Source organism: Macaca thibetana, chromosome 16 (genome assembly GCF_024542745.1).
Source record: "Macaca thibetana thibetana isolate TM-01 chromosome 16, ASM2454274v1, whole genome shotgun sequence".
Taxonomy (NCBI): Eukaryota; Metazoa; Chordata; class Mammalia; order Primates; family Cercopithecidae; genus Macaca; species Macaca thibetana.
The window spans coordinates 38284083-38295311 of record NC_065593.1 but is presented as its reverse complement, the minus strand read 5'-3'; the positions used below and the strand labels follow the sequence as shown (position 1 = coordinate 38295311).

The following is an 11229-nucleotide window of genomic DNA, read 5'->3' as shown; positions in this document are numbered from 1 at the left end:
CATCTAGAAAGCCTCTGACATGAAAGGTAAAGACAAAAAAAGATAAAAGAAAGACCAACTTGGGGCAATCAGACACCATGCAATTGGAGAAAATGAATAAATAACATAATATTCTCTAAGAGACCAAAGTTTTGCTTGTGTGGAACATGAACAAGATGCTGTAAAAAAGGAATGTTCAGAAAACAAATTAACCAAAATGCTTCTTAGAAATGAAAAACCATAATAGCAGAAATTTAAAACTCAGTAGAGTCAAGAAAAAAGCTAAGGAAATATTTTAGAAAAATAGAGCAAAAAGGAGGAAAGTTTTAAAAACACAAGAGAGAAAAACATATTTTTAAAAGACAGGACATTTACCCAAATGAGTTGAAAACTCATGTCCACACAAAAACCTGCACACAGATGTTTGTAACAGTTTTATTCATAGTTGGCAAAACTTGGAAGCAACCAAGATGTTCTTCTGGAGGTGAATGGATAAATAAACTGTGGCACATCCAGACAATGGAATATTATTCAGCACTAAAAAAAAAAAAAAAAAAAAAAAAAAAAAATGAGCTATCAGGCCATGAAAAGACATGGAGGAAACTTAAATGCATATTACTCAGTGAAAGAAGGCAGTCTAACGACAGGCTGCCTGTTGAGCCTGATACGGAAGCTTATTTGTACTTTATCTTAATGACTGCTATGATCTGAGTGTCCCTGCCAAAACTCATGTCGAAATTTTATTGCCACTGATGGTATTGGGAGCTGGGGCCTTTAAGAGGTGACTAGGTCATGGGAGCACTAACCTTCTGAATGGATAAGGCTGTTATTTGCGGAGTGAGTTTGTTCTCTTGAGAGTGAATTAGTTCTTACAGGAGTGAGTTAGTTCTCCTGAAAGCAGGTTGTTATAAAATTGAGCTTGGCTCACTCTTGTGGTCTCTTTTGCACACACTGGCTTGCCCTTCGGCTTTTTGTTCATGTTATGACACAGAGCAAAAGCCCTCACCAGAGGCTGCTACCACGCCCTTAGACTTCCCAGCCTCCACAGCTATAAGCCAGATGAACCACTTTTCTTTCTAAATTTCCAAATCTCAGGTATTCTGCTATAGCAACAGAAAATGGATTAAGACAAGAATCAGGAGCTGATGGGCTCCCTGTTCTCCCATGTCCCCATTCCCATGCCCCATTGCATGGATTAGCTGAAGATACTCATGTCTCCCTGAGAGGCATTCTTTGTTAATCTTCTTCTGAGAACTCGAGGGAAGTCCTAGTGAGCTGAGCTGCAAAGATAAAAACCAGCCTCCTTCCTTTTCAGCCATATTTTTGCCAGCTGTTCAAACCACAGCCCTGCTCAGATGCCCTCACTGTGATTAACAATCTTTCCAAGACCTTGCCCACTGACTTCCCCAGGTGGAATCTTTTCAAGGAAGCTGAATCCATACTCTGTCCCAAAGACACCGCTCAGCTTACCTCCTGCTGGGAACCTTCACATATCAATGATTTACTGCCATTTCCCAAAAGTGCCAGGTTTGGGCTTTTCAGTCTTTCAAACAAAACTGTATCATTCAGGGATACCCTTAGGGATCTATAAAGAAAAGCAAAGAAATGAAGGCCACAAAAGTTACAAGAGTAGTTCCCTCTGATGGGGGAGAAGATGTATCAAACAAGTGAGCACACAAGAGCTCTCGAATCTTCAATATGTTAACCTGGGTAGTGGATTTTACTATTACTTTTGAAACTGTGGATATGTGTTTTATAAACTCTTCTGCATGTGTGGCACATTTCAAAATATAAACAAAAAACGTTTGAATAAAGAATTACCTAGGGAACTTGTTAAGAAGGTAGATTCCTAGCTCCACTTCATATTCTGACTTCAGAGACCTAGTCAGCACCACAGAATCCATATTTTTAAATGATGCTGATACAGGTGATTCAAAATCCACACTCTGAGGTACCCTAAATAGTTGAAGAGCATCACAAACTTTGGCATCAGATAAACCTATGTTCAAAGCCGCAACTCAGTTGACTCCTGACTGTATGATATCAAGCAGGTTTTCTTCATCTGTAAAATAAGGATGATAAACTTAGCACAGTGCCTCGAACCTACTAACTTATCAACACAGGTTGGCCACAAATATTATTATTATTGCTTTTAGTGAATTAAGAGTGTATCTCCTCAGGTGTGGTAATTTCCATTAATCTGTCCCTACACAGGTAAATTTTCCAGATAAAAGCTTACTTAGCAAAGAGAGACTATTATTCTTAAAAGCTTTCCCATAAGCCTTGAACTTTTCAAATTCTTTAACTAAATGTGAGAATCTAAGGAAATAACCCTAAACAGAGGAATTATTTATAATAGCAAAATATTAGAAATAGCTACAACAAAAGTAAGGCTATACACACTGTAAGCTATATTCATAGAATGGAGTATAATGTAGCCATTAAATAAGACTTTTTAATAACATATAAAAGTTACTTTGTAATGCTAAATAAGAGCCACACAGAAACTATATCTACTACATCATCAAAAGTATGCATACAAAAAAGTAAATCAGTTTCCACAGAAAATAATGGAATAGACCAAAATGTTCAAACATAGGGTGACTTTGGAGTGAGAGATGGTGATTCTTTTCTTCCTTTTTACTTTCCTTTTTACTTTTTCAAATACTCTATAATGGGGATGGGGGAAAACCTGTCAGAGAGTGTGTGTGTGTGTGTGTGTGTGTGTGTGTGTGTGTGTGTGTGTGTGTGTGTGTGTGTGTGTGTATGACAGAGTCTCACTCTGTCACCCAGACTGGAGTGCAGCAGAACAATCTCGGCTTTATCTTAATGACTACAACCTCCACCTCCTGGACTTATGCGATTCTCCTGCCTCAGGTTCCTGAGTAGCTAGGATTACAGGCACGCACCACCATGCCCACCTAATTTTTTATTTTTAGTGGAGATGGGGTTTCACCCTGTTGGCCAGGCTGGTCTCCAACTCCTGGCCTCAAGGGATCCACCTGCCTCAGTCTCCCAAAGTACTGGGATTACAGGTGTGAGCCACCGTGCCCAGTTTGTCACTTTTTTAAAGTATATTATTTTGTTATATCTTCAAATCTAAACTAATTTAAGGGTTCTGCATCAGCTAGGATTCATAGAAGACAACGACACTTTCACAAACTGTGCAGGCTACCAAAGAAGAAGTTGTATTTTAGAGATCTCATCTAACCTGAGTCCAAGGAAGTGAAGTGACAAGCATAAGGGGACACAGATGTCTGAGGTCCCCATTCTGTTCCCAGGCCTCACAATCCCATCTAACACTCCTCCCACTTCATTACACTGCCCCTCCATTTTCACAATACAGACTCTTAAATACCTCAGCCTCCAAATTCAAAAGTGTGGTCCTGGAACTAGCAGCAACATCTTGGAGCTTCTTAGAAATGCAGGTTATCAGGCCTCTTCCCTGAGAAAGGAAATCAGAATCTGCATTTTAACACGATTTACAGGGCAAGGTTCTCAGAGAAGTAGCAGAATAAGACAAAGTCTCTCTTTAATGGTTTAATTTCAGTTGAAGCTGACTTGGTTGACCAAGTTAAAACACAGTGATCTCAGTCCCATCATTGGCTGTGCGGGACTGCAGTGTCATGGAGGGGCTGCAATCCTCTGTGGAGCTGTACTCTGGACTGAACCCTGGGAAGCTGGATGAGGAGATAGATGGTGGGGCTGCCACCCCATGACCCGAGTCCTCAAGTCACTTTCTACAGCCTCCATGGGAAGACACTGCTGTATCCACACCTCACAGGCTGTGATGGGTCTTAGTTTTATTTAGACTTAGTCAATGTGCTAGGAATGGACTCCGTGTAACGTAGGCATGGAGTATATGACACACCTCAGACTGGTTTTCAAACCACCTGCATTAGCATCATTTAAAAATGTAGATGGTGGGCCGGGCACGGTGGCTCATGCCTGTAATCCCAGCACTTTGGGAGGCCAAGGCGGGAAGATCGCAAGGTCAGGAGTTCTAGATCACCCCGGCCAATATGGTGAAACCCCACCTCTACTAAAAATACAAAAATTAGCTGGGTGTACCTGCACTCCAGCCTGGGAACGAAGCAAGACTCTGTCTCAAAAAATAAATAAGAAAAGCCAGGCACGACGGCTAATGCATGTAATCCCTGCACTTTGGGAGGCCAAGGTGGGCGGATCACCTGAGGTCAGGAGTTCTAGACCAGCCTGACCACTATGGAGAAACCCCATCTCTGCTAAAAATACAAAATTAGCTGGACATGGTAGCGCATGCATGTAATCCCATCTACTTGGGAGGCTGAGGTAGGAGAATCACTTGAACCCGGGAGGTGGAGGTTGTGGTGAGCCGAGATCACACCACTGCACTCCAGCCTGGGCCACAAGAGCAAAACTCCGTCTCAAAAAAAAAAAAAAAAAAAAAAAAAATGTGGATTCTGTGGTACTGACCAGGTCTCTGGAATCAGAATATGAAATGGAGCTAGGAATCTGCCTTCTTAACAAGATCCCTAGGTAATTCTTTATTCAAACTTTTTAATGTTTATATTTTGAAATCTGTCACACATACAGAAGAGTTTGTAAAACATATACACACAGTTTTTAAAATAACAATAAAACAAACACCTGTGTACCCACCACCCATGTTAACATATTGAAGATTGGGAGCTCTGGTGTGCCCAGTTGTTTGGTACACCTTCTCCCCCATCAGAGGGAACTACTATCCTAACTTTCGTGGCTTTCATTTCCTTAGTCAACCTGTTAGGAATCGACTCCATGTAACATATGAAAAGCAGTATGAAAAGCAGCTTGCAGAAACACTGGATTCACACATTGAGGAGAAACGCCAACTCACGGGCAAGCACAGTGATGCAAAAAAAAAAAAAGAAAGAAAACAAAAAACACTGCAGAGATTAAGGGATATTTAGAGGATGTCGGGTACAAAAAAGTATTTAAACATCCCCAGTTTTGTAGATGCTTACAAGGTGAACAGCACCAACGCCATGCTGATACAGAAATGCACATCCTAGCAGGGCAGAGCTGCTCATGCCTGTGATCTCAACAGTTTGGGAGGCCGAGGTGGACAGATCACCTGAGTCAGGAGTTCGAGACCAGACTGGCCAGCATGGTGAAACCCATCTCTACTAAAAATACAAAAATTAGCCAGGCACGGTGGCAGGTGCCTGTAATCCCAGCTACTCAGCAGGCTGAAGCAGGAGAATTGCTTGAACCTGGGAGGTGGTGGTTGCAGTGAGCTGAGATCGCACCATTACATTCCAGCCTGGGCGACAAGAGCAAGACTCCATCTCAAAAAATAAAATAAAATAAAATACATAAAAAATTTAAAAAATCACATCCCTGGTTCAAGAACTGAAAGAAGAGAGGTTTAAAGAAGAAGAGGAGGCGGGCGGATCACAAGGTCAGGAGATCGAGACCACGGTGAAACCCCGTCTCTACTAAAAATACAAAAAATTAGCCGGGCGCGGTTGTGGGCGCCTGTAGTCCCAGCTACTCGGGAGGCTGAGGCAGGAGAATGGCGTGAACCCGGGAGGCGGAGCTTGCAGTGAGCCGAGATCGCGCCACTGCACTCCAGCCTGGGCGACAGAGCGAGACTCCGTCTCAAAAAAAAAAAAAGAAGAAGAGGAGAAAAAAGAAGAGCGATCCAGACTCTCCAAGCAACAAGAAGGGCTGGCAGAGATGTTACCAATGCTGGAGTCCCTGGAAGAGGCCATGGGAGTCACCCCGTCACTAGGAGCTTTTCCACACCAGCCAGGCAGCCAAGAGCCAAGCCCTGCTGCTCCCTCCCCCAGGAGGGCCTGGGTCTTAGGGCAGCACTGTTCTCTCCCTTCCACTCAGGCCTCCAGAGCTGCCAGGCTAGGTTCTCCCACATTAACTCCATCCGAGGGTCCCTGAGGCCAGTGGATCCAGGGGAGTCCCTTCCTGCATTGAAGTTTCCACCTTCCCCTCCTAATGCCGCAGCCAGCTCCTTCATGGTCAATTCCTCCAAATCTAAACAATACAGGAGATCCTGGAGCACATCAGCAAAGTCTGGATTCTCTCTCATTAGCAGCAAAAGAAATGCCATAATGAGAGCCTCATCTTTTGCTCAAACTGAAACATCATCAAACTGCATTTCTCAAGACAATGTTCTGTAAATATTATTTATCTATTAATCTCCTACGAGAACAATTTCTATTTTATCCTCTACAAAATTATTGTATTATACTTTGAAAGTAGATTTCATTTATCAATAAAGACTTTCAGTACTCAACTGCAATATTTTTTCTAGAGTTATAGTCCCAACAACAGTTTTAACTCATAAGTTAAAGCATCATTTTTTGGCGTATGTATTTGTTGAAATATTTGGCCGGGCATGGTGGCTCACATCTGCAATCCCAGCACCTTGGGAAGCCAAGGCGGGCAGATCATAACGTCAGGAGATCAGGACCATCCTGGCTAACACAGCAAAACCCCGTCTCTACTAAAAATACAAAAAAAAATTAGCCGGGCGTGGGTGGTGGGCGCCTGTAGTTCCAGCTACTCAGGAGGCTGAGGCAGGAGAATGGCATGAACCTGGGAGGCGGAGCTTGCATTGAGCCGAGATAGCACCACTGCACTCCAGCCTGGGCAACAGAGTGAGACTCTGTCTCGAAAAATAAAAAAAGAAAGATTTTAAGCAAAGGGAAATTTATTTTGGGATAAAGTAAAAGGGAATGTTTAAAGAGAAATTTCTATAATATTTAGATTCAAATAGCGGGTATTTTTCAAAAAACAAAATTGATATATTGCATGGAAATGGTTTTATTTCACTACAAGAGTGATGTAGGGAGAAATTTCTAAGAAATCCCCTGGGACAACATTGGGGAACCCCACATCACTTTTCCCCATCTCCTCTCAAAATCACCAAAAACATTTCTCACTGGAAAACTGAGGAGGCTGTAAGGGACTTCTCTCTCACAAAATTAAACCGAGGTTCCCACAGTTAGTATACTTAGACACCAGTGATGTCCCCTCATTAGGCAGTGAGCACAGATGGGTGTTATCCTGGTGGAAGGGAAGCAGCAAGAGACATTTTGAATAACTGTGGTGGAGGGGAAGTCACATAGATCAATGACAGGGACAGCAGCAGCAGACGTGCTTTGGTTTGGCCAGGTGCAGTGGCTCACACCTCTAATCCCAGCACTTTGGGAAGCTGAAGTAGGTGGATCACCTGAGGTCAGCAGTTCAAGAGCAGCATGGCAAACATGGTGAAACCCTGTCTCTACTAAAAATACAAAAATTAGCTGGGTATGGTGGCAGGCACCTGTAATCCCAGCTACTTGAGAGGCTGAGGCAAGAGAATCGCTTCAACCCGGGCAGCAGAGGTTTCAGTGAGCCTAGATCGTGCCACTGCACTCCAGCCTGGTAGACAAAGCGAGACTCCATCTCAAAAACAAACAAACAAAAAAACAAGTGCTTTGGTTGGAGATAGCAACGAAGATTAGAAAGTCCCTGTCTTCATGTTGCTCTCGTTTAAGGAAGGCAAATATAATTAAACAATATAATTAAACACACAACACAGCATGTAAGGAAGTGCCAGTTTTATGGAGAAAAATCAAGAGGGCAGGGAGGGGAGTGACACGTGGGAGAGTGGGGCAATCTTGGCAGGGGTGGTCAGCAAGGCCTCTGTCAGGAGGCAGCACCTGAAGAATGAAGACATGGAGAACTCTGTAGGAAAAGGGGGTGGAACTGACAATAGCCCTGAAGGGGGCACAAGTCTGGTGGGCGTGAGGACCATGCAGAGGCCAGAGTGGCCTGAACTCAGTGAACGATGGCCAGAGTGGGAAGTGAGTAAAGGGTACCAGGGGTCTGAGGATGGAGGGGTTCTCCCCACAATAAGAGTTTCATTTCAATGTAAGAGTTCAGAGGCAGCCTGCAGGGATCATGGTAAAGCAGGGATACAAGCTGGGAGGCTGTGACAGTGATTCGAGGGTGAGAATGGCGACAGTTGGACCAGGGGAGTAGTGGAGGTGGGGATGGAGAGATGCGCTCAAGTCCAGGACCTGTGCTGCAGCCAGAGACCGAGAGACTCACTGAGGCCTGTGAGTACCAGAGAAAAGGGGAGTCAGGATGAGGACAAGGGGTCCACTGTATCTCCCTGACGGGTGGTGTTCTTTGCTGGAACAAAGAGAGATGGCAAAGGAGGGGCATCTGGATGATCAATTGGAATAAATGTTTGGGAGGAGACTTGGGACCAGGACCTTCTTACACTAGAGTAGAAATACCAAGTGCTCAGATGGACATAGGTGGAGAACTTGGAGGAGCAATCACAGCATCAGCAAGGAACATGGAGGATCATTGGGTGGTGAAGTTACTATTATACGGAAGTCCAAGGCCTCAGCAGATTCCAAGGGGTGAATGAAATGAGTCTGCTAGTGGCCAGAACCCTCCTCAGGTCTCCCAGTAGCCACAATACCACAAAAAGCCTCAAGAGTGACCTCCCCAAGTCTGTTCCTATTAGGGGACTTGAGTTGTGCAGAATCCTCGTAAGACAGCCTCCACTATACACGTGTCTATGCATGTCCACATGCCGTGTATATACATACAGACTGATGAAGATCCCCTCCTTGACCAAGCTCTAGCCAGGCTTCCCTGAGCCCCCTTTTCAACTAGGCCTCCACCTCGGCCTATGAAATCTACAGACTTCAGCAAAAAAGGGTATGGTTCATCCTTCGCCCATATTAAAAGGCTTAAACACATAGTTTGTTTCTTTTTTTTTTTTTTTTTTTTTTTTTTTTTGAGATGGAGTTTCGCTCTGTCGCCCAGGCTGGAGTACAGTGGTGTGATCTCACCTCACTGCAACCTCCGCCTCCCGGGTTAAGCAATTCTCTGCCTCAGCCTCCCGAGTAGATGGAATTACAGGCGCCCACCACCACGCCCAGCTAATTTTTTCTATTTTTGGTAGAGACGGGGTTTCACCATCTTAGCCAGGCTGATCTTGAATTCCTGACCTCGTGATCCACCTGCTTTGGCCTCCCAAAGTGTTGGGATTACAAGCGTGAGCCACCGCACGCGGCCTAAACACACAATTTTTAACTACTCAAAGCTGCATCCATAGGATGACCCCAGACCCCCTAAAGTGTCTGCCTTGGAAAGCTGCCAAAAGAACTCACTGTTCGTTATTGGCAACACCTTACAAGCAGCCCCTGATGTCCCTTTCTTAAAGAGTTAACAACAACAACAAAAAACTAAACAATTGTGAATCCTTCCTCTCTCTGGGATGTAATGTCTCCTACACATCAGGAGTGTCCTTCTCAAGAACCTGAAAGCCATTCCTCCAACATGCAATCACCAGGAAGCAAAGGGCCTATCTCCCAGTTCCCGTGGGAGGATAGGACCCTGACTCCCATAACAGTCATCTAATAGGCACTGTCGCCTAACCGTATCTACATTGACCCACCCTTCACAAGTTTCACTTTCCGACTACTGAGTTCCTGCTCATCCCCTTCATACTCCCTTCTCTCCTCCTCTGAAACACCGTCACTTCTGCACAAAGTTCAGTCCTGTTCACGAGGTACCTTCTTCCCTATTACAATAGTACATTGTAAATCTGCTCTTACCACTTTTACTAGTGTCTACCTTTATCTTCTACAGTTAATACACATATACGCACACACATATGCATATATACACACACATATACATACACACATACACGTATATATATATACATCTATATGTGCATTCTTAATGAATGTTATGTCTTCTCTAATCCTTTGGAAGATATTATCAGGTATTTATTCGCAGTTTTCCTATGATCTCTGCTTCTTTTCTGTTCCTTTGGTCCCTTGCTTCTGTGTGTGTTTTCTTTCCATCTTTTATGCTAGAGGAAGTCCTCAAGCATCAAGTCCTCGGCTCCCATTCCTACGTGTGTGGTAGGAAGGAAGCTGCTGAGTGGAGCTGTGCGCGCTGGGGCGGCGCCTGTGCCTCTCCGGACTCCGTGTTTCTTCGGGAGTGCTGAGCGGCGGCGCTTTCGCGTCCGCGTTCTCCGGGTCCCTGATGTGTTGCAGGCTGCAGCCCGCGTGGTCGCGGCTCAGGTCCGTGTGGGGCCGGTAGCACTCCAGCCGGGAGCGGGCATTCCTCCGGAACCTGCGGCTAGACTACAGCAGCACGAGGCGTGCTCCCATCTCCGGTGGTCTCCGGCTCCCGCTGCTCCCCTTTCTCCCCGGCCTTGGACGCTGGCGGGCGCGGGCGGCGGGGTGGTGGATGGGAGGCCCGCCCGCCACCGGAGGGAGCGGAAACCGCGGCCGGGCTCCGGGTCAGCGGCGACGAGCGGGCGGCTACCCCGCTCGCCCTAGGCCTCCACGCCCGCCCGCCGGTCCTCAGCGGAGGAGCGCTCGGGTCTTCGCGACTGCGGCCGCCGCACCTACCTCAGCCGGCCGCGGCGAGAGCGGGCGGCTGCGCCGCGCAGGCCTCATTCCGCCTCATTCCGCCTCATTTCGCCTCACGCCACTTCGCTTCCCAGTCGGCGTACGCTTCCGCGGCGGCGGCAGTATAGGCTAGAGGTTCGGCTCAGGCCAGCGGCACTCGTGCCGGCGCCGAGCGCGGCCCTCCCCCGCCGCGGCGCCTCGGAATTTTCTATGATTACGAATTTTTGGCGTTCAACCCTCCATCATCTCAAACGCCCCAGTTACTCCGCCCCCTTCGCCTAGGCCCTGCCCCCAGCCGCAGTGCCCTGCCCCTTCCATCCATCTCCAGCCTCCTCCACGGCCCCGCCCCCTCAGGCAGGTCCGTCTCCCCTCCCACCTCACACCTCCGCCCCGCCCGTCAGCCTTGGCTCCGCCCAACCAGGGGCTCGCAGCCGCAGGCCCCGCCTCCAGCTCGCGGCACCGCGCGCCGGGTCGGCGTGCGTGCGGCTGGAGCCTCAAGCGTTTCTCCCCCGCCCCGGCTTCATCGCCGCCCGCGGCCCAGCTTCGCACTCCTCCTGCGCGAGGGCGGCCAAGGCCTGGCCAGGAGCCGCGCCTCCGCTCGCGCGAGGTAGGGCTCGAGAACCGGCGCGGCGCAGGTCTCCGGAAGCCTCCCGAGACGGGCGAGGGCGCCGGGCCGCGCGTGGGGGCGGGTGGGGCCCGGGAGGAGACTGCGCCCCGGAGGGGAGTGCGAGGCCTGGGTCGACGGTTACGGGCGCCGACCGGCGTCGCGTGGCCTGAACGCCCGGCCTTTCGGTGGAGGGCAGCTTGCCCCTGTGTGTTGCGCCCTTCCGTGGGTCAG

At 47.4% G+C, this 11229-nt stretch overlaps 2 protein-coding genes across 11 annotated transcripts in view; one reads left to right on the top strand and one right to left on the bottom strand.

The window, feature by feature from the left end:
- The window catches only part of C16H17orf67 (chromosome 16 C17orf67 homolog), a 42970-nt gene extending 32260 nt beyond the window's left edge, over positions 1-10710 (bottom strand). Inside the window, exons 1-5 of one of the 8 annotated variants that reach the window (XR_007720379.1) lie at positions 10392-10705; positions 3338-3424; positions 1801-2041; positions 1450-1564; positions 355-516 (exon numbers count right to left, since the gene is read on the bottom strand). The gene's annotated coding sequence lies outside the window, so the exon portion shown is untranslated. The other 7 variants (XM_050764811.1, XR_007720380.1, XR_007720381.1 and 4 more) reach the window with 7 other exon arrangements.
- Positions 10711-10841: 131 nt separating this feature from the next.
- DGKE (diacylglycerol kinase epsilon) overlaps positions 10842-11229 on the top strand; it is a 30618-nt gene continuing 30230 nt past the window's right edge. For 2 of the 3 annotated variants that reach the window (XM_050764688.1, XM_050764686.1), the window contains exon 1: positions 10910-10998. The gene's annotated coding sequence lies outside the window, so the exon portion shown is untranslated. Of the gene's footprint in view, positions 10999-11229 lie in introns of all 3 variants that reach the window. The other variant, XM_050764687.1, reaches the window with a different exon arrangement.